Below are 27970 nucleotides of genomic sequence, written 5' to 3'. Positions count from 1 at the left end.
TTCACAACAAAGCTGCCTCAAGGCGCTTCACATGAGTAAGGTCTAACTTACTAACCCCCCTGAGCAAGCACACAGATGACAGTGGTAAGGGGAAAACCTCCCACGTGTGCACATACACACCACATTCACTCATGCACTACATACCTTCTGTCTTGCAAGAATAAATTGCATATATGTGTATTAATGTACATAAATAGTTCTGCCAGTGTGGCATTTACCATTATTATCACTTTACCGGGGTGTTGCTAGGCCAGTATCGTAGATTTACATTGACGCTATGTGGCTATACCCGCCCGCTGTGCATAAACAAATGACGTCATAGCGCGCGCAGCCCAACAACTGTCCGCAGAGGGGAAAAAAACTGTCCGCAGAGGAAAAGATGAAAAGGCGAGAAGTGTGTTTTGGTCCCAATATGGATATTCCGAATGATTTTCTCATGGCTGGTACGACACTGAACAGCAGCTAAAGCAGCCAGCTTGATGAGGACCCACTGCCGAATTTGGAGAGCAGCGCGCGCTAGCCGACACGACAAAAGTGAGCCAACTTTTTATGTACGCGTTACGCGTTCTGTCATTTTGGGCGACTAGGCGTAAACGGAGGGCCTCTGAAAATGCATACCGCCCTCCAAAAGCATGTTATTGTATTATTACTATATATGCAGATGGGGAGGGGAAGAAAAGGGAAAAACTCCCTCTGGTGATAATGAGGAAGAAACCTCAAACAGACCAGACCCAGGGGGTGACCCACTGCTTAGGCCATTCTAAAGGTACCTTGACACTTGCACAAATTTGATCCCCGCATTGCCACGTAATTTGCTGTGCTAATACATTCTGTTTGTCCCACTTGACGTCACACTTTATAAAATAATCATTTTGTAGCGAATGACACATTTGCCGTCAGAACTTGGCTGATGAAACCATTCTCTCATCACTCCCAGAATCACACATTATCTACACCTAGAGGTTGTCTCGTGCTCATCGTGTGGTGAAGAATGCATTTGGAATCTTGTCTCAAAGGTAACTGGGACATAGTGCGAAGTTTGGACAGTGTTTGGATAAAAACGGCGAAACAGTTCGAATTTAGCGCACGAAACATCGCGCCGACGGGCAGGCATACATGAACCCAATGCGAGAGTTCGTGCATGCACCGGTGTCCATCGAGCATGAACAATGCCAGGTGCAGCACATGGTGCCGCTTATGTGGAAGAAATAAAAACCAGCTGGTACATGTGGAACCACATCACGCCACAAATGTGGAATAAAAAAAAAAAATCACGCCACCCGGGATGCGAACTCGCACCTTTCAAGACCTCTGATTCCCAGTCAGAGACTTTACCACTGAGCTATGGAGCTGTTCTTTGAAAGCTGCAAGAAGCTGCCTCATATCAGGAAGGACATGGAAGTATTACAAAAAAAAATTTAAATCCCATGCCATAAAAAACACCACATTTTTCAAGCTAGCAATACATATCATGTCCACATGTACTGGTCAGGTGCATCCAGTCGGCCATGCACGTGTTCTGCTCGACATGCATCTTGTGGACGGCGCGCCACAGCAGACACCACATCATGTGGAACAGAGCTCACGTGGGTGACGTGACGGTCAGATCACCCGCTGCGTGTTCTGATCTGACGGTCTGTTTCAACCTGGGGGGCTGACAGTGACCGCTCCATGCACATGCTCACTTGCTTCAGATTCAGATGTGCTGCGTGCAGTGACATGTAGCGACACGCTGTTTTCTAATAGGTTCATTATTCACTAATAGGCAATGTTCATAACTACTTCAGTCAAGTGGCACAAAATTAATGCGTGCCAGAAATTTTGAACATTTCAAAATTTTCTTTGTGCATTGGCACGCAGCCATGCACAGTTCACACAAAGTTTACAACAGTTTATGACTGATGTACTCATTGGAATGCAATAATGCGTGCCAGTCTGGGGATCAAATTTGTGCAAGTGTCAGGGTGCCTTAACAGTTCCGAGGTTTTTACAGATTGAGCAAAAGTTTATTTACAAACAAACGAGCAACAAAAACGGAATCCTTAATTGAAAATACAGTTTAGTGCATCTTCGGTTTCTGATATATAATGTCCAGCACTGGCAGGCTGTGCCAGGACCTCCAGTCAGTCGTTGGAACAGGCGTGGCATCCCGAGCTCATTCCAGCACCTTGTTGGTGCTGAGCCAGGATCAGTCTGTGCCTTGGACAGAGAGAAAAAGAGCAGAATTAGTCGGCCAGAAAAAATTGTACCTAGGGTATGAGTTCACCAGCAGTAAATAGACCGAATTTAAATGAAGGGAGGCCAAGACCTGTTCCATTCCTAAAAAGAAAAATTAAAGGGATAGGAAGCATATTTCCATACTATGGCAGTATGTTAAGCATACAAGAGGGACAATAGATGTGTCTTAATTCTGGACTTGAATCTCTCTACAGAATCTGACTGTTTTATCTCAGCAGGGCGATCATTCCAAAATACAGGGGCATGATAAGAGAAAGCTCTGTTACCTGCAGACTTTTTATTCACTCCAGGGACACGAAATAGTCCTGCGCCCTGAGAACGCAGAGCCCGTGCCAGTACGTAGGGTGTAATTAGGTCTACTAAGTATGGAGGTACTATTGCATGAATAACTTTATAGGTTAGTAACAGAACTTTAAAATCTGACCTCACATCTGACCACTGAAAGGCAGTGAAGAGATGCCAGAATCAGTGTAATGCAGTCAGATTTTGTGCTTCTTGTCATAACTCTGGTTGCAGCATTTTGAACCAATCGGAGACGCCTAATGCTGGACTGCAGTCGGCCAGGGAACAGAACATTGCAGTTGTCTAGTCTAGAAGAGACAAATGCATGTATGAGAGTGTCTGCATCAGCCATAGACAGGATGGGATGAATCTTAGCTATGTTTTGCAGGTGGAAGAAAGCAGTCCTCGTAATATCCCTGTGTAGGTCAAAGGACAGCATGGGATAAAAAAAAAATGTTATGTTTTCAGTGTGATGTATGACACACAAGCCTAGGTTAAGCATTAGCTGGTCAAACTGATTATGTTTCACTAGACCAAGGACCATCATGTCGGTCTTGTGTGAGTTTAAAAATAATAAAATGCTGGACATCCAGAGTTTCAGTGATGCAAGGCAATCCTCTAAAGACGTTATGTGTACGAGATTACCAGCAGTTATCAGCATGTACAACTGAGTGTCATTAATGTAGTAGTGAAAAATAATCTCTTAACGCTGCAGTGCAGTATTGCCTGAGTGGTGCTATATAAAGGGAGAAAAGTAGGGGGCCTAAGACAGACCTCTGTGGCACCTCATGTTTTGTTTCACCAAGGTTAGAGGTAGTGTTATTGTATGGAACACAATGAGAGTGTCTGGTTTGTAGGTAAGACCACCATGCAGGGACATTCTCAGTAATCTCAAAATGATTCTTCAGCCTATCAAGTAATTTTTAAGTTACTTTAAAATTTTTTAAATAACAGGAAATGTGGTTTATAATTTAATTGAACCAGACCTCATTGATATAGTGTGGTAGGTTCTTCAAACAAACCAGTGAGGGCTGATAATTGTCATGATTTCCACATAACCAGAAGGTGACATTAAGTGGTGTAGACATACATAAATAAATAAATAAATAAAGCAAACATTGAAAAAGTAAACAGAAAACTTTTCTTTCCTGAGTTTTTCAGTGAATGAAGTTAATTGGAACCAAGTTTTGCCCAGTTATTGCTTTGTCTTTTAAATCTAACAGAAGCGACCGTGATGTGTTTTGATCAGTGTCACAGCAGGTCAGTGGACAGGCCTGCATATCACAGACAAACACCTGCTGGGTTACACTACATCTTTGCGTGTTGGTGTGTGTGCATGTGGACACATTAATGCGTGTTGCACTGCAAATGAGGGGAAGATCACACAGCTTGGAGAGACAGAGAAGACAACCTCCAGTCAGTATCCTTCGGGATGCTGAGTCTCATGTGGGCAGATCCAAATTGCACACATGCACACTGTCCAGATACTCGGTGGGGTTCTCTTGTCATTTAGCTGGGCTCTCAAATGTTCGCGCAGATCCAACACATGCACGTGTTGTTGATGTGCGTTGCTAATCATTTAACACCAGTCAAATCCAGAGTGGTTCTGATACTGATCAGTGTCAGGCATTTGGTTTAGAAAGTAGTGACAGTTTGGAAAGCAGAAGAAATTGCAAGAAAGATTGCTATAAAACTGACAAATGTCTGGACAGTCACAAATTAAGGTGTGATAAGGAGTTGAAATAAAGAGTGAAAAACGAGCCTTGTGAAGTAGTCAGTAAGATACAAAAAGTTTGGACAAAGATGCGTGGAAAGTAAATTTATTTAGGAAAAGTTATAGAAACACCAGTGATGACTTGTATCTTATCACAATTGTATGTCTGGTTACCTGCAGGTTTCAGAGCTGACCAGAGTGCAATTTGAGACTGCTGAAACTTTAAATGCTGTTGTTTTCACAGTTACTGAACAAACTACAGGGGAATAAACAAATGTACTGCGCATATCTAATGTCCTGTATGTTACTCATAATGGCAAAGTGTCCCTGTAAGGGAGCCAGGAGACGTATAACGTGTCGACTGATGGACATTGAGAAAGCTGTTCGCTTAAATTTTTTTGTGACCAAATTATTTGTTAATTACTGACAACACATTAGCTTAACTAAAAAAAATAGAAGTTTCACACTTTTATCACATTTGTAAATGATACCATGCATTCAGAAATGAACACATCAGTAAGCTAAGCGGTGAAGCTAATAGGTTATGGATGTGTTACCATTTTTTAATACATCATCTGTGTTAAGAAATACAGATGACTGATTAGGGGTTGGGCTATATCGTGTTATAGCCAGGTTGAATCTCGGTTGCTGACATTGCGTGGTGGATGAATTGACCCACAGAGTGGATAAGAAGCTAGCCTGCCAGTATGTAGACCTGGGGTCAAATCTTGCACATGGTACATGTCTGTGTCGTTGGACAAGACACTTAATCTACACTCAACAAAAATATAAACGCAACACTTTTGGTTTTGCTCCCATTTTGTATGAGATGAACTCAAAGATCTAAAACTTTTTCCACATACACAATATCACCATTTCCCTCAAATATTGTTCACAAACCAATCTAAATCTGTGATAGTGAGCACTTCTCCTTTGCTGAGATAATCCATCCCACCTCACAGGTGTGCCATATCAAGATGCTGATTAGACACCATGATTAGTGCACAGGTGTGCCTTAGACTGCCCACAATAAAAGGCCACTGTGAAAGGTGCAGTTTTATCACACAGCACAATGCCACAGATGTCGCAAGATTTGAGGGAGCGTGCAATTGGCATGCTGACAGCAGGAATGTCAACCAGAGCTGTTGCTCGTGTATTGAATGTTCATTTCTCTACCATAAGCCGTCTCCAAAGGTGTTTCAGAGAATTTGGCAGTACATCCAACCAGCCTCACAACTGCAGACCACGTGTAACCACACCAGCCCAGGACCTCCACATCCAGCATGTTCACCTCCAAGATCGTGTGAGACCAGCCACTCAGACAGCTGCTGAAACAATCGGTTTGCATAACCAAAGAATTTCTGCACAAACTGTCAGAAACCGTCTCAGGGAAGCTCATCTGCATGCTCGTCGTCCTCATCGGGGTCTCGACCTGACTCCAGTTCGTCGTCGTAACCGACTTGAGTGGGCAAATGCTCACATTCGCTGGTGTTTGGCACGTTGGAGAGGTGTTCTCCTCACGGATGAATCCCGGTTCACACTGTTCAGGGCAGATGGCAGACAGCGTGTGTGGCGTCGTGTGGGTGAGCGGTTTTCTGATGTCAATGTTGTGGATCAAGTGGCCCATGGTGGCGGTGGGGTTATGGTATGGGCAGGCGTCTGTTATGGATGAAGAACACAGGTGCATTTTATTGATGGCATTTTGAATGCACAGAGATACCATGACGAGATCCTGAGGCCTATTGTTGTGCCATACATCCAAGAACATCATCTCATGTTGCAGCAGGATAATGCACGGCCCCATGTTGCAAGGATCTGTACACAATTCTTGTAAGCTGAAAATGTCCCAGTTCTTGCATGGCCGGCATACTCACCAGACATGTCACCCATTGAGCATGTTTGGGATGCTCTGGACCGGCGTATACGACAGCGTGTACCAGTTCCTGCCAATATCCAGCAACTTCGCACAGCCATTGAAGAGGAGTGGACCAACATTCCACAGGCCACAATTGACAACCTGATCAACTCTATGCGAAGGAGATGTGTTGCACTGCATGAGGCAAATGGTGGTCACACCAGATACTGACTGGTATCTCCCCCCCAATAAAACAGAACTGCACCTTTCAGAGTGGCCTTTTATTGTGAACAGTTTAAGGCACACCTGTGCACTAATCATGGTGTCTAATCAGCATCTTGATATGGCACCCCTGTGAGGTGGGATGGATTATCTCAGCAAAGGAGAAGTGCTCACTATCACAGATTTAGACTGGTTTGTGAACAATATTTGAGGGAAATGGTGATATTGTGTATGTGGAAAAAGTTTTAGATCTTTGAGTTCATCTCATACAAAATGGGAGCAAAACCAAAAGTGTTGTGTTTATATTTTTGTTGAGTGTACATTGGCGCAGTTCACCTGGCTTTAAATGGGTATCATCCTCTGCTGTGGAAGCAACCTGTGTTGGACTGGCATTCCGTCCAGGTAGTTAAGTCACTTTTTGGCATGTCTCCCCACACTATACACATGTGCATATGTTGGACACATGGTCAAACAGCAGTCACACTTGTGTGGTGCTACCTTTCAGCTGCAAAATGCACTAGTCTTTCAACATCATTTATCTTTGATATCAACTCATTATTATTCCACATTTGGTACATTCTGTGACTGTTCACTAAAAAAAACAAACATTCAGTGTATGTCGAGCAGTAAGCTTTGGTGGTCTTGGATGAAGCCTACACGGAACTAAAGTTGGAGTTCCTTGACTGACCAATTGAAGCTGGCTCCAAATGCAAGCAGGTTCCCACAGGGGTCCATGTTAAAATGTGCTTTAGAGAAGAAAAAAAAAGCATGTTTACAACCTGCGATAAAAAACTATTTTGGTCTGTATAGATAGTTTCCCCCTCCATGACAACTGTACAGAGGGGTGATTTTTCTAACTTCCTATTTTCAGAGGTTTTACGACAAATTCATTACGGAAGTGGCTGCTTTGAGTGACAGCACTATGTTTCTGACACTCTGCACAGCGTAGCTGACTCCGAGGATGCTGGGCTGTGGCTGCTAGCTCTTGTGGGGGACAGCACACAGAGTAAATAAAACGTCTTAATCTGACCTGTTGCATACTTTCAGTCAGATTCATCATCACAGCCTGACAAAAACTACTGTCCATATAAGAAGCTCTTGTTTTGGAAGGCAATCTATGGAAATGCTTTAAATCATTATCTTGGAAATTGCTTCTGAATAAACAAAGAAGGGTGTGTTAAATGCTTGAAATGAATTAATCATACCACCAGATGGAGCTCGCGAGCTCCACAGCTTGAGAACTATATGGATCTAAGACATCTGGAAGCCATAGTAGAGAAGCTTGAATCTTCGACTGGACTGGGTTGCTTGACATGAGGACGTTTCGCTTCAAATCGCAGAAGCTTCTTCAGCTAAAATCTGGAAGCCAGTATTTTGGTCAAGTGAAATTATAATAATCTGTTCAGCCTGTTATCTTAGCTTGTCAGCAACTTGGTAATCATTCATCCCACCCAGGTCATGCAGTGTGCCACCCATGCTCCACCTTTTAATCAAAATATTAGTTTGTCATTATGTACATAGATTAAGCACTGTGAACATTGTGACACCTAGAACAGCAATTCTTCAGTTTCATATTGTTTTTTTGGGGTCTCTATAGAAAACCTATAGGTGATATCCAGTATATATACAGTCGATGGTGTGCATGCAAGTTTTTTTTCTTTTGTTCTTTTCTGACAGGATCTCACTGGAAAGCATGCCTGCTGTCCAAAATTTTATCAACTTTAGAATACAAACATTACATATGCACCATTATTATCATCGTGTGTCAAAAAGCTTAGTCTTGATGAACACTTGGTAAAAGTGCAGAGCAGATTTTTTTTTTTTTTCTTGCAGACCACAGTCATGTGACTTTTCAATTGCGGAAAATGTTTTTTAAAAATTGTATTTCTATTTTCCATGTGTGTGATGTTTTTTCACAGTCATAGACAACCGGTAAAAGGTATTAATTATTTAATGATGCCAGCATGATGATATTTTTTGTCTATTTTTACTGCATGCTGATTACTGCATGCATGAATGATTTGGCTGCTCAATTATTTTAATGCCAGGCTTCACTTTAAGTTGAAATTAAGACTGTTTGGGGGATCAACAAGAGTGGTGTGAAATTTCGCTGCAGTGTCTTTGAACAAATGAGTGGGGGTGCAAACAGCTCCATGAGTGATAAGTGGAAATTCTCATCAGAACATTTGTTTAGACCCTCCAGTGGTGGAATCTTGAACTGAACTTAATTTCCTTCACAATGGCAGGATGTCAAGGGGATGGACAGATATTTATGTGAAGATATTTGCATAATGACTGCCACCTGCGCAGATTGCTGACAAATATGAAGAGTGACATCAAAGTCGCATGAATTCCAGTATGACCATTCAGACCTGTATCCAATTCAGGAGCATACATGGAAGTGGCCCCAAATCAGATTCCACGTGTCATTTAAAAATGGGTATTGATAAGATTTTATAGATATCGATACCATTATTGATTCCGCGTATCGATCCGATTCCTTATCGATACCTCTTGTGAATTTTCTGTGTACTAAAAGTAGGTTTTACAGGTTTTCTATGTCAACAACATTTTATTGTCTTAAAGTAAATAAATGTGAAATTGGTCCCTGGATCCTTAAACTCTGGACATAAATAGAAAAAAACAAAATCTGTAATTTTTGTCAAAGCATTTCCAGACATTATTGGCATTAATGTCTTTGCATACATCTGAGCTGAGCTCTTGCAGCCAGTTGTGCTGCACGTCAGGATGTAATTCATAAAGAATGCAGGACATTTCATTTTGTGAGGAAAAAAAATTTTAGTCGATTGTAGTTTATTGTCTGTATTACAGCATTTGGAAAGAGGTGTCATTTTATTTAAAGCGGCAATTCATTTTGATGTTATTAATTCCGAGTAGACTCTGTCTCAGCAGAGAGCCGCGCAGCATTTGGAGCTGTGTCAACAAATGGAGGACAATTCTCATTTCTTGACTGCAACAAGACAAGAGTCCCAGTTAGTGACTTTAATCCACACAAAAGTGAGTCACGATTTACATATTTTAACGGTTTGAGAGGGGTTAAAAAGCGAACTTGCCACTTCTGAAGAACAGCGAATCAAAGAACCAGCAAGCGTGGATCGAAGCATTGTTTCATTGATTCACGCTTCAAACTGGAGTCGTGCTGCAGAAACAGTTGATTACAGAGCTTCTGCAGGGTCTGCAATCAACGTAGAGGAATGATCATTTTCCTGACAATCACCCTCAAAAACAATGGCTGTTCTGAAGGACCGATAAGGGAATCTTTAAGTTCCCCACATCTGAAGCTTACATTTCAGAATTAGAATGGCAATTTTACATTTTTTGTAAGCAGCAGAGCAGGGTTAAATATCTGATTCAACAACACCTATGTAAGAAGTAGGGCCAGACTTGTCTCTCCAGTAACGGTAACAAAGTATATGTCTGATCAGACTAAACCACATTGCATTATAGCAACAATTTCAATTTTTTCAATTTATTTTCCTTTATATAGCGCCAAATCTCAACAGAGTTGCCTCAAGGCGCTTCACACAGGTAAGGTCTAACCTTACCAACCCCCAGAGCAACAGTGGTAAGGAAAAACTCCCTCTGAGGAAGAAACCTCAAGCAGACCAGACTCAAAGGGGTGACCCTCTGCTTGGGGCATGCTACAAACATAAATTACAAAAATAATTCACAGAACAATTCACGGACGAATATACAAGAATTGCTGTTGGTGCACAGGACAGGAGGGTTGCCAACACAAACACAACTCCCATCTCTGGATGGAGCTGCACCTTAAACAAAAAAACAAAAAACAGAATCAGGCATCAGAAAGACAAAAAATACTGTATTAGTTGCCAGCATTAACAAGAAAAACAGAAGAAATACTAAGGTGATCGCTGGCTGCTAGCCCTAAGCTTCACTAAAAGACCCAGAATTTAGGTGAAATTGAGGCCGCGGCCCGCTCCAATTACTAATAACATGAATTAAAAGAGTAAAAAGCGTAAAACAAAACTGTACCAGTATGCTAGCCATATGAAAGGGAAAATAAGTGCGTCTTAAGTCTGGACTTGAAAGTCTCCACAGAATCTGATTGTTTTATTGATTGGCAACCTAATTTGTTGGTCATTCTGGCATTACTGGAGGGGAAAACATGCCTCTTAGTACAGGAGCTGGAATAGCCTAAGAGTAAATATGGGGAGAAAACGGGCCTGAGTTTCTATGTTGTTTACTGTATGCACAGCTGCGCCAACAATGAATAGCACAAAAATATTTATCTTATTTGTGCTATGTGGCATGCAGGTAGTTAATGCGTGACATTTTTGTGTTGTTGCTTTTAACGGTTGGCATGTGGTTGGTTTGCTGTCAGAGTTACTGAATCCCAGAGTTCTTCACAAACTTGGGTTGGTGTCGGTGGAAGTAGGAGGACTTGCTGATGAGATGTCAGATTTGACAGCCATAATACTGAATAATACATCTTGCAAAATTACCCAATGCTTGTGGATTTCCTGTGGCATGGGCAAATATTTACCCTTTAAATTTCATTTTCTTTGTTTTTTAACATCGTTATTTATTCATTTATTTATTTTTTCTTAGCTCATAAGTCAAGTTGTTGCATTCCTTATTGGCTGTCAGTTATGTTAACTAGAGCAACGGTTAGGTGAAATAATGTGTAGGTGGTCTGACTGAGATGTCTTGCCGGTTGTCTGTCTGAGTCCATTTTACCCATTTATTGATGAAGGTTTTCTTAGAATGGCAGAATTTGCATTTAAAACCCATTTCGGGCAGGTCCCCTTAAAGAACAAACTTTATCCTCCCAGAATAATATTTGCTGGGGGGAGGGGGTGGTTTCAGACCACCTAAATGTATCAGAAACCCAATGCAACAGATTTATAATCAATCCTTTTATGTTTCTAAAGTACAAATATTGCTGACTTAGGTAGTTACTTCTGTCACTATCTTATTTGAAAAAATGTTTTTGAATAAAATGTTAGTGTCATTTTCTTGTTGTAGCTGTGACAGGAAAGTGTAATGTTGAATATGGAAATACAGATGGTTTAGCATTTTTAGAGGTCCTGTTGTGATTTCAAAAATACAAGGGTAGGAGCCTGTGTGCCTCCTGTCTGAGGCATGCTTAGTAAAGAAATGTTGTTCCCTGTGCACAGCACACAACAAAAGGAGAAAGAGAAATGTGTTCAGTGAGTCATTGATCGTTAAAAAAACCCTTTATCGACAACATTGATATACTGATAATAAATGTGCCTCTGTCAGTCTGAATGCACACTGACAAAGTCAGTGAGTCACAGCAGTATAAAACCTGATATTGATTTTTTTTTTTTTTTGCAACCTTCAGTGCTGTTGATTGAACAGGATTCATGCTGATCCTGAGATCAACCACTCGCCATCCAGCACACAAATTCTGAAAGATAAATACAAAAAGACATGGTGTCAACAAAGAAATGTAATGGGTAGAACTTAAATAATAGTAGTAATAATAATGATAATAATAATAATAATAATAATAAGGGCGTTTGCCTGCCATTACAAAAAAGCGTACACTTCATTCTTTTTCAAATGACATCTACAACACCCATTCGGTGTCCTTCCTTCAGTTTTCACGAGTTTTTACTGCTTTATGGCATCAAATATAAATGAATAGTTCAGGATTTATCATACAAATGTAAATAAATTGATCTTTATTATTGTACTATAACTTATCGACAGTGCTTGCTGAATTAAATAATGACTTGCGTAAGACATCACCCCCATTATTGATATTAGAACTAAATCATATTTCCTGTGGACTATTGAGTTTTAATCAAGTTAGAGTCAAGAAACTCTTCCATCACTTCAAACTCCTTAATGTTAAAATTATCATGAAGAAATAGAGGGTGTGGTACAGTAAGGTGAATCTGTCTCCAACAGGCTGTCCTTGAAAGTTTAAGGGTACAATACAGAAGTCCAGTGAAGGAAACCACCAAGAAACCCGTGGAAACTGTAGGATTTATGATATAAAAGCCCCTCTCACTCAGAAGACATGTGCATGGTGTGTTAATGGCAACCACTGGTGTGCTATGCTCACCACCTACACATTGTGTAGTGGTGACGTTACTCCTAAAAAGTATATATGTAAGTGAAACTGAGATCCCACTTCCCTGTGTGTGCAAGTTCCTCTGTGGCTTACTCAATGAGAGCACTCACCAAGGACACTATTTGAGATTAACAATGCAAGATGCATTTACCATTTATTACAATTTCATAAATAAGTGAAGAAATAATAATACAATAACATGCTTTTGGAGGGCGGTATGCATTTTCAGAGGCCCGATGTTCACGCTCAGTCGCCCAAAATGACAGATATTTGCCCGAGTTAGACGAGAGTGAATATGTCATTTTGGGTGACTGGGCATGAACGGAGGGACTCAGAAAATGCATACCGCACGACAAATGCACGTTATTTGCATTATTATCACTTTTTACTGAGATACACAACACGTAACGCATATACAAAAAGTTGGCTCACTTTAACTTTTGTCGTGTCGGCTGGCGCGCGCTGCTCTCCAAATTCGGCAGTGCGTCCTCATCAAGCTGGCTGCTTTAGCTGCTATTCATTGTTGTACTATCCATGAGCAAATCATCTGGAATATCCATATTGGGACCAAAACACACTTCTCGCCTTTTCATCTTTTCCTCTGCAGACAGTTCTTGGCCTGCGCGCTATGATGTCATTTGTTTACGCACAGCGGGCAGGTATAGCCAGGTAGCGTCGATGTAAATCTACGATACCGACCTATCAATGCCTCGGTAAAGTGATAATAATGTCCAATATTAATTCCCAAACATTTGCTTAGGGCCCCTTCACACATAGTGTGAATTTGGTCGAATTGCGCATGAAGTGCACATGAAGCAGGAATCGTAAGCAAAACGTGTAAAATCGTAGCTGCCTCGTACACCTGCTTGCATTTAAAAATATATACATATATAGATCTGAGTCACACAGGGGCAAAATGTCTGTAGTTTCTCTTGAGGAAGCAACAACAACATAAACTACATAAAACCTAAGTTCAAGGATTGCTTTTTGTGCACAGGTCCTACTTTCCATGGATCCATATTAAAGTATCATACAGCCTGTTGATGTGATCTTCCTACAGCCGTGTTAACTGCATGGTTTCATGGCACAAAGGAAACATATTAATTGTCTATCGATTGATCGATATATGTCCTTTGTAGTTCTGTATATCTCAACATTTTCCTCTGTCTTATTCCAGATCTAAGCCCCCGAATTTCTCCTCATTTTATTCGCAATATCATCACAAATTGACTGATTTGTGGTTGTGACCGAATGCCCTTATACACTGTAATTTTCTCTTTATCCCAACTTGGGACTGGCACCAATATGAGAGGAAGCAGTAATCATATGCAAAACATGTAAAATCGTAGCTGCCTCTAACGCCTCGTTCACCTGCTTACATTTAAAAAATATATGATATACATATATTTCAAACATCCCCTTGTCTGAGTTGTTGTAATCTGCCGAATCGTGTTAGACATGAGCCTCAAGCTGCACCCCTTTCTAAAGTGCTGAAAGAACCTCCGGCTGTGCTCCTGTCCAAGGTGCTGAAAGAGTTGAGCTAAAGTCCCCGCTATGGGTCTGTGCTGTAGTATAGCGCTGTGCGCCAGCACTTATCACCAAGGAGGTCCCTATCACCCTATGACTGATCAAGGAAACCTATGAGGAGCCAATACTATAAGTTTGTGTTAGTTTTCCCTCCAACCAAAGTTTTTTTCCCATCTGTAAAATGAGTTCCTTGTCAGCTGATGTCCGCCGAGTTTGTCAGAAAGTTTTGTGCATGTTCAAAACTTTGAGTGAAACTCAGGCACAACTCCGTGTCTTAGAGGAAAAGATGGCAGTTTTTCTTTTTCTCAGCAAGGAGATGCAGCAACTGAGTGGTTTGATGTCCTGGTGCATTAACAGTGAGGAAATATGATGCCATGCTTTTGGACCACGGCAGACTTTGCTCAAATTCGTCATACATGTCTATAAACCGGGAAAATCCTTCTGCTCAGTGCAAATCTTCATGGAAATGTAATGGCATCTGTACAATAGTTCCCCAGCTCCATGGGAGCCTGGCAAACACGTTTTTTTTTCTTCATTACTTTTTACAGTACTAGTTGATTTTTACAGTAGCAAATGAAGCTGAAACTTGATGTACATGTTCCTACCTACGTATGAGGATACCAAAGTATGTTTGAGACATTGTAATCCCATATCAAATATGGCCGTTGTGGCGGACATCTTGAAACTCTCATATTTATATATAAGCCAAGTGGCCTCTGTGTACGTGTGTGTGTGTGTGGCTTTGATCATGCAGAAACCGGGGAAGCTGATATTTGCCATTTGGTCTCCTTATAGTTATAATAAAATATAATAATAAAAGTAATAATGATAATAATTATAGTGTGTACATGATAACAAAAATCTAAAAATACATTGACAGTAAATTAACATTAAAATATTACATAATTAACAGGAGGAGTTCCTCTGCTAAAAATTGCTGAGGTTGGAGGTTCTAAAAACACTCTGGACTCACAAACCATTCTAACTCATTATGCAACCTTTGGTTATTACCACCCTCGAAAAATGTCAGCTACCTGTTTTATAAACTCCACCTAATCTAGAGCCCGTAGATCCCCACAGACAACACACTAATAGGAGCTCTGTTAGAAAAGTATCCGATCTTTTTATTTTTTCAAAAACCTGATGGATTTGAATCACGTGTGCTTGCATGAACCAACCTTGAACCTTCATGCACATGCGTGACCTTTTTCACGCCTGTCGATTGCGTCATTTGCTTGTAAGCAGCCTTTGTGTGAGGATGGGTGGAGTCTCTCATCGTTTTTTTCTTTGCAAGGAAATGGCGGAACAACTGGAGCAGTTCGACTGCATCAAATTTTGCCAGAAGTGGAAACCATTCAGATTATTCAGACGGCTTTTGGTGACGATCCTATGGGCATCACACAGATTAAGGAGCGGTACAACCGGTTTAAAGACGGCCGCACAACGGTGGAGAGCGAGCCGCGCTCCAGTCGGGCATCAACATGCTGAAATGACCAGATCATTTCCAAAGTGAACTCTGTGGTGATGCGGGACCGTCGTGTGACTATCCGAGAAATTGCGGAAGAGGTGGAAATCAGCACTTTTTCGGCACATTCCACTGTGACAGAAGATTTTGCCATGAAAAGAGTTGCGGCCAAATTCATGCCGATGGCTTGGGCACGAAGCTGATGGCGCAGCAAAAGCACCTCCGTGTTGAAGCCTCACAGGACATGTTGTGACATGCCCAGCTCTTCCACCATTCAGAAGATTCAGACGGCTTTCGGTGGCTTTTCAGTCGTGTGACTATCCGAGAAATTGTTGAAGAGGTGAGCATGTCCTGAGTTTGGCCATGCCCACTTTCCTAGCTGAAACTGTAATGTCTTGTATCATCCAGATTAGCTACAGTGCCTGTGGCACTATTTTTGTCTGTTTCGTTGCAACAAGAACCATTTTACTGTTGAGTTCCTATTTCCTCCTATAATAACAATAATTACCCATGAGCTTCTGCTTGCTAATGTAATGCTAGCATACGAGGGCTGTCAATAAAGTATAGGTCCTTTTTATTTTTTTCAAAAACTATATGGATTTCATTCATATGTTTTTACGTCAGACATGCTTGAACCCTCGTGCGCATGCGTGAGTTTTTCCACGCCTGTCGGTGACGTCATTCGCCTGTGAGCACTCCTTGTGGGAGGAGTCGTCCAGCCCCTCGTCGGAATTTCTTTGTCTGAGAAGTTGCTGAGAGACTGGCGCTTTGTTTGATCAAAATTTTTTCTAAACCTGTGAGGCACATCGAAATGGACACGGTTCGAAAAATTAAGCTGGTTTTCGGTGAAAATTTTAACGGCTGATGAGAGATTTTGAGGTGATACTGTCGCTTTAAGGACTTCCCACGGAGCGGGACATCGCGCAGCACTCCCAGGCGCCATCGTCAGCCTGTTTCAAGCTGAAAACCTCCACATTTCAGGCTCTATTGATCCAGGACGTCGTGAGAGAACAGAGAAGTTTCAGAAGAAGTCGGTTTCAGCATTTTATCCGGATATTCCACTGTTAAAGGAGATTTTTTTAATGAAAGACATGCGGACGGATTGCAGCGTCGGTTTGCAGCCGCCGCGACGCTCCGCCACTGGAAAAACACCTCTGTTGGAAGCCTTAAGTTGAAGCATGCCCAGCTGTTAAACAATTTCTCATATACTCACTCCACTGAAAGCCATCAAAAGCAGCCTGGATTTTACAAATGGTTATCAACACGGAGGTGTTTTTCCTGTGCCGCCGCACCGCGCTGGCTGCGTCCTGACACGCGGACCCGTCCGCACGTCTTTCATTAAAAAAATCTCCTTTAACAGTGGAATATCCGGATAAAATGCTGAAACCAACTTCTTCTGAAACTGCTCTGTTCTCTCACGACGTCCAGGATCAATAGAGCCTGAAATGTGGAGGTTTTCAGCTTGAAACAGGCTGACGACGGCGCCTGGGAGCGCTGCGCGACGTCCCGCTCCGTGGGAAGTCCTTAAAGCGACAGTATCACCTCAAAATCTCTCATCAGCCATTAAAATTTTCACCGAAAACCAGCTTAATTTTTCGAACTGTGTCCACTTCGATGTGCCTCACAGGTTTAGAAAAAATTTTGATCAAACAAAGCGCCAATCTCTCAGCAACTTCTCAGACAAAGGAATTCCGATGAGGGGCTGGACGACTCCTCCCACAAGGAGTGTTCACAGGCGAATGACGTCACCGACAGGCGTGGAAAAACTCACGCATGCGCATGAGGGTTCAAGCATGTCTGACGTAAAAACATATGAATGAAATCCATATAGTTTTTGAAAAAAACAAAAAGGACCTATACTTTATTGACAGACCTCGTATCAAATAAATAATATGGCAGTTAAATTAATTTTGCTCCTTGTTGCATGGAGCAGTAGCAGCAGGTTTCAGAAAGCCCTCTTCATGGCTCATTTTTGGACAGATGCTACACCGGTGTGACATATAGTTTGAAACATAACAGTAAATGTTGACATTGCACTTTAGCTTAAAGGGTATATCTCACTCCAGTGAACACTATTTCCAACTGTTTAACTTGGCTCAAGTTATGATGTCTCTGATGAAAATAACATTAGTCACACAGCGTCTGAAAGGTACAGATTCAGAGCTATTTTTGGCCATAAAAGTGACGTAACCTAAGGTAAAAGTAAGTCCCTTCGGCTGCTCCCTTGTTTTCACTGGGGGTCGCCGCCGCAGATCCAATGCGGATCTGCATGTTGATTTTGGCACAAGTCTTACACCGGATGCCCTTCCGGGCACGCAACTCCACATAGCATGGAGAAATGGGCAGGGGTGGGGTTTGAACCAGCAACCTTCTGCACTGAAACCAAGCGCACTAACTACTTGGCAGGTGCTGTCAGGAAAAGCTTGAGACGAGCTTGTGTCAGGAGATGGAGAATGGAGAGAAAAGTGTGTGAGAAAGGAGAGTTGGCTGGGGAGTGGTTTGTGGAGGGAATAGTCAGAGTTGGACAGACCAGTTTAAAAAAAAAAGTGCAGTGGCAGAGCAAGAGATGGCAGGCCTCTCAGCAGTCAGCACTAATGAAGAAGAATGAAGGGGTGGAACTTCTGCTGACCACACACAGCTTCACATAGTTTTCACTTCACTATACGAAGTACTACAAAGTGAACAAGTATTTAAGCCGTACTGCTCTGCATGAATAAATATTGCAAAATGTGTCACAGCTTCCCTTAAACTACACCTAATTAAGGAACAGAGCATCATATTTTATAGTTGTGCAGCAAGAAGCATCACAGAAGAATTGAAGTTATACACCAAGCTTTTAAATTAGTAGAGGTTGCTTTAATTGCCAACTAAAGTCTTGCAGTGTTTTTTTAAACATCATTTCAAAGTGAAGAAGGTTTTTTGAGAAAGTCAGTGTACCATGTGGAAGATCAAACTTTTTTCCTTGATACTCTGTAACTCTGCAGTAACTGGTGTGACTTTATACCTCATGGAGAAAAGACACACAAAAGTAGCAGAAATCCAGATTCTTAACAAAATACTAAAATTGTGCAGTAGTATACCTCTTGTGTGGCAAGAGGCATATTTTGTTGATTTCTTCTTTCTCATCTGTTAGTTCAAGGTCTGTGTGTGCCTCATTAGCTGTGACTGCTTACACAGAAAAAAGCAAGAGCAATTGGAGATTTCTATCATCCGCCAAGGGTTGACGAGGACTCCAAATACAACATATGTGATTCACAACGTGACCCGAACTTTATTTGTATCCGGATTCAACAATACAATGTAATAATTGCATACTGATCCAGAATGGTCCATCTGATCAAGATGTTGCAATCTGATATTTAATTCACAAGCTGAAATAAAAATTGTGCCTTCTCGATCTTTTTTTACATTGTGTTGTCGTATGTTTCTGCTGCAGAACCTGCATATTTATCTTGATCCCTCCTAACATCCAACAAGAACAGGGTCTTCATTTGGACAATAGCCACATGTGATTTCAATCTTGTCAAGATCCACCAAGCAGATTTTGAGATGATCCTCGAAATGGTGAAATTTTTAGAAATGATCGATAATTGGAATCTTGATCCCGATCAACTCCAAAATTTAATGGAGTCTTCTATGGCCTAATATCTCTCTGTGGTGAAAATTTCATCTAAATCCATGCAGTAGTTTTGACGTAATCCTTAAAAGCTTATACCGGATCACCTCCCAAATTCAGTGGAGTCTTCTGTCGCCTACGTCCTTGGCGGACGTAATAAAATCCAGCATAACCTATAGTGTTGAATTATATAGTATAATAGCCAAGTGGCTTCTGTGTGTGCGCGTGTGTGCGCGTGCGTGCGTATGGCTTTGATCACAGCGAAACCATGAATTAACAGGAAGTAAAAGGCTTGAGTTCTTCTAAAAACTGTTGAGGTCTAAGGTTCTAAAACTATTCTGGAATTACACACCGTTCTAGCTTTTAGAATCTTTCCACAATTTAATACCACCCATGAAAAATGTCAGCTACCTATTTTATAATCACTACCCAATCTAGAGCTCATAGATCTTCATATATATGTATTTCTCAGTGTTTCTGAATTAATCTCTCAGGGCATATGGCACCAAAAAATAAAACAACATACATCAATATTTTTGTAATTCTTTAGAATATTCAGTTCATTTGACATTTTGTATACTAATGATCTGCTCTTTAAGCACTTTTTGCTGTTACTTCTGATAGATGGAACTAAAACAGCCATTGGGATTATCGTGTTTATATGTGACAAACTGAAGAAGAAATCGCACATCCCACTTGCAGTAAGACATGGTGGAGATTCAAACATGCTGTGGAGCTATTTTGCTGCCTCTGCTGCTGGAGGCCTTGAACACATCAAAGGAATGATGTAATCAGATTACCAATATACGAGGTCTGTTAGAAAAGTATCGGACCTTTTTATTTTTTTCAAAAACCTGATGGATTTGAATCACGTGTGCTTGCATGAGCCAACCTTGAACCTTCGTGCGCATGCGTGAATTTTTTCACGCCTGTCGATTGCATCATTTGCTTGTAAGCAGCCTTTGTGTGTGGATGGGTGTCGTTTCTCGTCGTTTTTTCTTTGCAAGGAAAATGGCGGAACAACTGGAGCAGCGCGACGGCATCAAATTTTACCAGAAACTGGGTGACAGCCAGGTGGAAACCATTTGGATTATTCAGACAGCTTTCGGTGACGATGCTATGGGCATCACACAGATTAAAAAGCGGTACAACCGGTTTAAAGACGTCCGCACAATGGTGGAGAGTGAGCCACGCTCCGCCATTCGGAAGATTCAGACGGCTTTCGGTGGCTTTTCAGTCGTGTGACTATCCGAGAAATTGTGGAAGAGCTGGGCATGTTACAGCATGTCCTGTGAGACTTCAACACGAAGGTGCTTTTGCTCCGCCATCGGCTTCGTGCCCAAGCCATCAGCATGAATTTTGCTGCAACTCTTTTCATGGCAAAATCTTCTGTCACAGTGGAATGTGCTGAAAAAGTGCTGATGTCCACCTCTTCCGCAATTTTTCGGATAGTCACACAACAGTCCCACATCACCACAGCGTTCACTTTGGAAATGATCTGGACATTTCAGCATATTGATGGCCAACCGGAGCGTGGCTCGCTTTCCACCGTTGTGCAGATTTCTTTAAACCGGTTGTACCGCTCCTTAATCTGTGTGATGCCCATAACATCATCACCGAAAGCCATCTGAACAATCCGAATGGTTTCCACCTGGCTGTCGCCCAGTTTCTGGCAAAATTTGATGCAGTTGCGCTGCTCCAGTCGTTCCGCCATTTTCCTTGCAAAGAAAAAAACGACGAGAGACTACACCCATCCTCACACAAAGGCTGCTTACAAGCAAATGACGCAATTGACAGGCATGAAAAAATTCATGCATGCGCACGAAGGTTCAAGGTTGGCTCACACAAGCACACGTGATTCAAATCCATCAGGTTTTTGAAAAAATAAAAAGGGCCGATACTTTTCTAACAGACCTCGTTTTTTACAGCAAACTGTTTCTTGTTGCTGTGTCAGAACAGTATGTTTCAGGTGAAGGTCTTAGGTTTTTCACCAACCCAAAGCACACATCCAACAGCACAAAAGAGTGATTGAAAAGAAAAGGATGGACTCTGTTAAACTGGCCAGCAATGAGTCTGAACCCCAGTCCCATTGAAAACCTGTGATGGGAGCCGAGCAGGCTGATATAAAAGATGTACAAGGTGTAAAAGAAACATTTACCGTCTGTCATTTTTTTGCAATTAATTGAATCTGGTGTAGCTTTTGTGTCTATTCTTCCACTATTATGCAAGTTTTGATTTGTTGTTTTTTGAGGGATCGAGAAGACCCCTATTGTAATTGTAAGGGTTATTATTATGACTTGTTCTTTTTCTCCCCTAAAAGTATCTGGGGGTCAGAAACCCTAAGGGTTACAAAAACCAATCTTAGCAAGTAGGTCCAAAATCACCACCGCTACTCTGATTTAAAATAAATAAATAAATAAATTAATTAATTAATTTAAAAAATAGCAACATCGTCCTCATGGTGCCACAGTAACTACTTTACATTATAGCTAATAACTTCTGAAATGTGAGTTGTACAATCAAACTTCTTTTTTTTTTGTTGTTGTTGATTCCTTGGGTTTTTCCTTGCGTAAATAGGTTTTTGGCAATTTTGAATTGTTTGCAAATCTGTTTTTTCACAGCTCCTCCTACAATTTTTGTTCAGTCTTCAGTTCAGTTTTTTTTAATTTGTATAGCACCAAATCAACAATGTTGCCCCACGGTGCTCCACACAAGTAAGGTCTAACCTTACTGTTGCCCCACAGGCAATAGTGGTAAGGAAAATCTCCCTTTGTGTGGGTAGTGAGGAAGATACCTCAAGCAGGCCAGGCTCAGGGGTGACCCACTGCTTAGGCCATTTTAATAGTTACAAGTTTTTTACACAATTCTACAATAATTTTCCAACAAACAGGAGAAACAGAGGAGGGAAAAAAAGAAGATTTCTTAAGTAATGGTTTAATCACTGCAGGTTTAAGCCCAGATTTATGAATAAAAGCAACACCTACACCTTGTTTTGTATCGCGAGGGACATAACTAAATGTATACCCCCATGGGCAGGTTTCATTTAAGGGGAGGACAGCGGTAGGTGTCAGCCAGGTTTCACATAAGCCAATCATATCTAGTCGGTGTTCTATAATTAGATCATTTATCAACAGTGATTTTGAGGACAGTGACCTTATGGTAATCAAATCCAAACTAAGGACGACACTAGGGTTGGCATTTTGACTGTTTAGATTCGGGGGTGTTTCCAAGTAAAATTTGTAAGATGCCTTACATCAGGTTTGGGTTTGTGAAATTACACACAGGCTGAATATAGCAGGCATGGAATATTTGATGTTGCAGAAATAGCTAGTGGGGAACCCTCAATTTTAGTGTTATCCATTGTAGTAATGGGCACTAAATTTGTAAAACATATCCCTCTGTGCTTTTTATGGGTACCTCTGCAGAAACAGGCCACAGTCTCAACTTGAAAAATTTTCCTCCCTGGCACATAAACTACACTGTCACCATAATGTATTTCCTGCACTAGTTTCCGCGCTAAGATAATGGGCTCTACACCGACATTAATACTAGGCCCCGCAGGTTCTCTAATCTCCTACTTCATGGCCTGCTGTATAGTCCTAATGTTACCCTCCCCATAGAACTCTATCTGTGTTCGCAGATAAGATGGTGGTGCCTTCCCCAGTAGAGTGAAGGCTGTCTGGCATTAGCAAGCCATGGTGACCCCAGAAAGTGGGCCAGTTATCAATAAAACTAAAACCTAGTTGTCTGCAAAACTGTGCCACCTATTCAAAGATATTAGACTGCTAAATGCCTTGTCATTTTCCTGAGAAGGGAGGAGGCCAGAGACTATTAGTTGATGCTGACACATCTTTCTGGTGAGGCCTCTCTAGGTCCATTTTTGAGCTTGCATCCCAACAGTGTCGGGTTCTCTGGCCTCAGGTGTACATGTGGCATCAGCTGCTATCTGTAATCTGAATTTACAGGTAATACTGTAGAGTCCCCTAGCACTAATGCACGGCCTTCTGCCATGGAGATGGGGTAGAAGTTACCCATCTGGATGTTATACAATCCACATCTGGATTTTCCCCAAATGGAAAACAGAGAAAATTGACAAGAGTCAATGGATGCAAAGTCAGTAAAGCACCTGTCATATGCTCTGCACGTGATCATCATAACATGCACTCTCACAGTCTTTGCCCTGACGCTAAAGTTCTGAGTCCATGTGTGGAAAGTTGTGCAGGTCACACTGTTGCAGCCCACTTGATAGCAGATGTAGCTTTTAAACTTGTTCACGGAGCTGATCATGTTGATGATTGGTTTGTCTTTGAGCTTGTCAGTCAGTTCAGTAAGAAAGGCTAAATCCAAGAGCCATTGACTGTGTTCTGTGCATAGTCAACATGGTTTGAACGTTTCAGAAATTCTTTAATTTCTGGCAACTATTCACACAACTGTTCCAGAAATTTACCTCTGTGTGCAGCAGCATCTGTATGTTCTGCACCTGTCTCCTCCAGCTGCACACAGAATAATCACCTCTTCAGAATCCTGGCCAGAACAGAACACACTACAGTCTTGCTAGCCACATCCATCACATCTTCCATATTTATGGACTGTTGTGCTACTAGCTGTCTTTTCAATTCCTGGGGGAGCTACAAATTGCCGGAACTATAGGCAGAATGGAACCAGAACAACTGGTAATTGGCAGAAAGGGTCATTTTTGCTTATATTACACCCAAAACAAGTATTGATGAGATGAACATGTCTCATCATTAAAATAATCAAGTTATTTAGTCACTATACGAGGTCTGTCCATAAAGTATAGGTCCTTTTTATTTTTTTCAAAAACTATATGGATTTCATTCATATGTTTTTACGTCAGACATGCTTGAACCCTCGTGCGCATGCGTGAGTTTTTCCACGCCTGTTGGTGACGTCATTCACCTGTGAGCACTCCTTGTGGGAGGAGTCGTCCAGCCCCTCGTCGGAATTCCTTTGTCTGAGAAGTTGCTGAGAGACTGGCGCTTTGTTTGATCAAAATTTTTTCTAAACCTGTGAGACACATCGAAGTGGACACGGTTCGAAAAATTAAGCTGGTTTTCGGTAAAAGTTTTAACAGCTGATGAGAGATTTTGAGGTGATACTGTCGCTTTAAGGACTTCCCACGGTGCGAGACGTCACGCAACGCTCTCAGGCGCCGTCGTCAGCCTGTTTCAAGCTGAAAACCTCCACATTTCAGGCTCTATTGATCCAGGACGTCGTGAGAGAACAGAGAAGTTTCAGAAGAAGTCGGTTTCAGCATTTTATCCGGATATTCCACTGTTAAAGGAGATTTTTTTAATGAAAGACGTGCGGACGGGTCCGCGCATCGGGACGCAGCCGGCGCGGTGCGGTGGCACAAGAAAAACACCTCCGTGTTGATAACCATTTGTAAAATCCAGGCGGCTTGTGATGGCTTTCAATGGAGTGAGTATATGAGAAATTGTTTAACAGCTGGACATGTTCCAACTTGTCCTTAAGGCTTCCAACGGAGGTGTTTTTCCTGTGGCGGAGCGTCGCAGCGGCTGCGAGCCGACGCTGCAATCTGCCCGCACATCTTTCATTAAAAAAATCTCCTTTAACAGTGGAATATCCGGACAAAATGCTGAAACCGACTTCTTCTGAAACTTCTCTGTTCTCTCACGACGTCCTGGATCAATAGAGCCTGAAATGTGGAGGTTTTCAGCTTGAAACAGGCTGACGATGGCGCCTGAGAGCGTTGCGCGACGTCTCGCACCGTGGGAAGTCCTTAAAGCGACAGTATCACCTCAAAATCTCTCATCAGCTGTTAAAATTTTTACCGAAAACCAGCTTAATTTTTCGAACCGTGTCCACTTCGATGTGTCTCACAGGTTTAGAAAAAATTTTGATCAAACAAAGTGCTAGTCTCTCAGCAACTTCTCAGACAAAGGAATTCCGACGAGGGGCTGGACGACTCCTCCCACAAGGAGTGCTCACAGGCGAATGACGTCACCGACAGGCGTGGAAAAACTCACGCATGCGCACGAGGGTTCAAGCATGTCTGACGTAAAAACATATGAATGAAATCCATATAGTTTTTGAAAAAAATAAAAAGGACCTATACTTTATGGACAGACCTCGTATAAAGCTTTAGGTCAGCATTAGAAGCCCCAAAACTCTTGACAAAACAGTGACGGAATGGCAGAACGGGAGGTTGTGTGGTGCCATCTAGTGTTAGTGAGGGTAAATTTTCCAATATGACGATCTGCTCTATTGCCAGTTTCAAAAGAGATAAGTTTGTGCTTGCAACATGGCGGCTGGGGGGGGGGGGGCTTTCTGATTTGTATGATAACATTTTATTGCATTATTTTGAGATTGGTTATTGAGATTGGTTATCTATACATGGAGCTTGGGAGGTAGGGGGCATAGTAAGGTGCTGTTCTGTCAATCATTCCGTCAATTGTATTATCATTATGGTTCCGCTGATTAGTACCCGCTAATTCCTGGACTTTTTGGGCATGCGGAGGTGATTTAGCTGGGAAGTTTGCATCGTTGTGGCTCACTTTGAAATGCCACTTCAAATTGCCTCTCCTCTGTAAAGCCACATTTGCACTGCAGATAAGACAGATGGATTTGCTATTCAAATAAATGAAAAAATAACTCTTCCCACTCTCAATTAAAATAAGTTTTTGTTTGTTTGTTTGTTTGTTTGTTTTTTTGCCTCTGCCAATGTAGCATTCCCTCGCTGTTCTTCTTCTTCGATGGTGTTTGTTATTTTCTTTGACATTTAATGGCACCCAGCATCCTTATTGGTGCATCGTTGCCACTTTCTGCATCAGTCTGTCGTAGCAGCACTAAATCCTCTTGAATAGTCCAGCTTTTTTTATTTTTTCATGCAATCAACTGGAACTCAGCCCGTGACCGACTGGTTGATCTTAATCAACTAGTCGGGCATGCCAGATTTAAATGATGTACTTGGAAAATATGAGGGCCAGCAATTTTGACCAAAGCTGCATACATATCAAATGCAGCACACCGAAAAATCCATTTCTGCAGAAGTTTTATCTTATTATGAGTGCTTTTCATAGATATAGTGTGTCACTATGTTTACAGAAAGCAACAGCCTGGAAAGTTATGAGCTCTCATGAAAGGCGCATAAGAAAGATGATGACAAGAAAGTGAATGAGCAGAATGAAAGACACACATTTGGAAAAAGTTTTTATATGTTCCATTTATGACCTTCACAGAGTTCTGTGTGCCTTTCCCATTAGATGTAACTAGTAAAGCAGTAATTAATTTTGAAAGACTGATTCAAGATGATGTGTCTCCCTACAATTGCCTTCATCCAATGCTTTTAGTAATCTAACAGTACTTCAGTGTTGTTTTTTTTGAACACTGTTTATTCAAAAGGGCAACTCCATATTCAATTACAAGTTATTTTCATTAGTTACTTCATCCAAACCATCAACATGTTTATTAGACCCCATTCCTACCAGGCTGCTCAAGCCCTACCATTATTTAATGCTTCGATCTTAAATATGATCAATCTATCTTTGTTAGTTGGCTATGTACCACAGTCTTTTAAGGTGGCAGTAATTAAACCATTACTTAAAAAGCCATCACTTGACCCAGCTATCTTAGCTAATTATAGGCCAATCTCCAACCTTCCTTTTCTCTCAAAAATTCTTGAAAGGGTAGTTGTAAAACAGCTAACTGATCATCTGCAGAGGAATGGTCTATTTGAAGAGTTTCAGTCAGGTTTTAGAATTCATCATAGTACAGAAACAGCATTAGTGAAGGTTGCAAATGATCTTCTTATGGCCTCGGACAGTGGACTCGTCTCTGTGCTTGTTCTGTTGGACCTCAGTGCTGCTTTTGATACTGTTGACCATAAAATTTTATTACAGAGATTAGAGCATGCCATAGGTATTAAAGGCACTGCGCTGCGGTGGTTTGAATCATATTTGTCTAATAGATTACAATTTGTTCATGTAAATGGGGAATCTTCTTCACAGACTAAAGTTAATTATGGAGTTCCACAAGGTTCTGTGCTAGGACCAATTTTATTCACTTTATACATGCTTCCCTTAGGCAGTATTATTAGACGGTATTGCTTAAATTTTCATTGTTACGCAGATGATACCCGGCTTTATCTATCCATGAAGCCAGAGGACACACACCAATTAGCTAAACTGCAGGATTGTCTTACAGACATAAAGACATGGATGACCTCTAATTTCCTGCTTTTAAACTCAGATAAAACTGAAGTTATTGTACTTGGCCCCACAAATCTTAGAAACATGGTGTCTAACCAGATCCTTACTCTGGATGGCATTACCCTGACCTCTAGTAATACTGTGAGAAATCTTGGAGTCATTTTTGATCAGGATATGTAATTCAAAGCGCATATTAAACAAATTTGTAGGACTGCTTTTTTGCATTTACGCAATATCTCTAAAATCAGAAAGGTCTTGTCTCAGAGTGATGCTGAAAAACTAATTCATGCATTTATTTCCTCTAGGCTGGACTATTGTAATTCATTATTATCAGGTTGTCCTAAAAGTTCCCTAAAAAGCCTTCAGTTAATTCAAAATGCTGCAGCTAGAGTACTGACGGGGACTAGAAGGAGAGAGCATATCTCACCCATATTGGCCTCTCTTCATTGGCTTCCTGTTAATTCTAGAATAGAATTTAAAATTCTTCTTCTTACTTATAAGGTTTTGAATAATCAGGTCCCATCTTATCTTAGGGACCTCGTAGTACCATATCACCCCAATAGAGCGCTTCGCTCTCAGACTGCAGGCTTACTTGTAGTTCCTAGGGTTTGTAAGAGTAGAATGGGAGGCAGAGCCTTCAGCTTTCAGGCTCCTCTCCTGTGGAACCAGCTCCCAATTCAGATCAGGGAGACAGACACCCTCTCTACTTTTAAGATTAGGCTTAAAACTTTCCTTTTTGCTAAAGCTTATAGTTAGGGCTGGATCAGGTGA

The 27970-nt window shown here is 41.5% G+C and overlaps 1 protein-coding gene and 1 long non-coding RNA gene across 2 annotated transcripts in view; both read left to right on the top strand.

Annotated features, from left to right (window-relative positions):
- chchd6a (coiled-coil-helix-coiled-coil-helix domain containing 6a) overlaps positions 1–27970 on the top strand; it is a 315813-nt gene that overhangs the window by 240531 nt on the left and 47312 nt on the right. The gene's annotated exons all lie outside the window — the stretch shown is intronic.
- On the top strand, positions 1982–26087 carry LOC117512217. Its single transcript, XR_004561248.1, has 4 exons — positions 1982–2057; positions 20977–20982; positions 23207–23213; positions 26078–26087. It is a non-coding gene; the product is annotated as an uncharacterized LOC117512217 (long non-coding RNA).

This window comes from Thalassophryne amazonica, chromosome 6, assembly GCF_902500255.1.
Source record: "Thalassophryne amazonica chromosome 6, fThaAma1.1, whole genome shotgun sequence".
Classification (NCBI taxonomy): Eukaryota; Metazoa; Chordata; class Actinopteri; order Batrachoidiformes; family Batrachoididae; genus Thalassophryne; species Thalassophryne amazonica.
The sequence above is the reverse complement of the archived record's forward strand: the minus strand, read 5'-3'. Positions and strand labels throughout refer to the sequence as shown.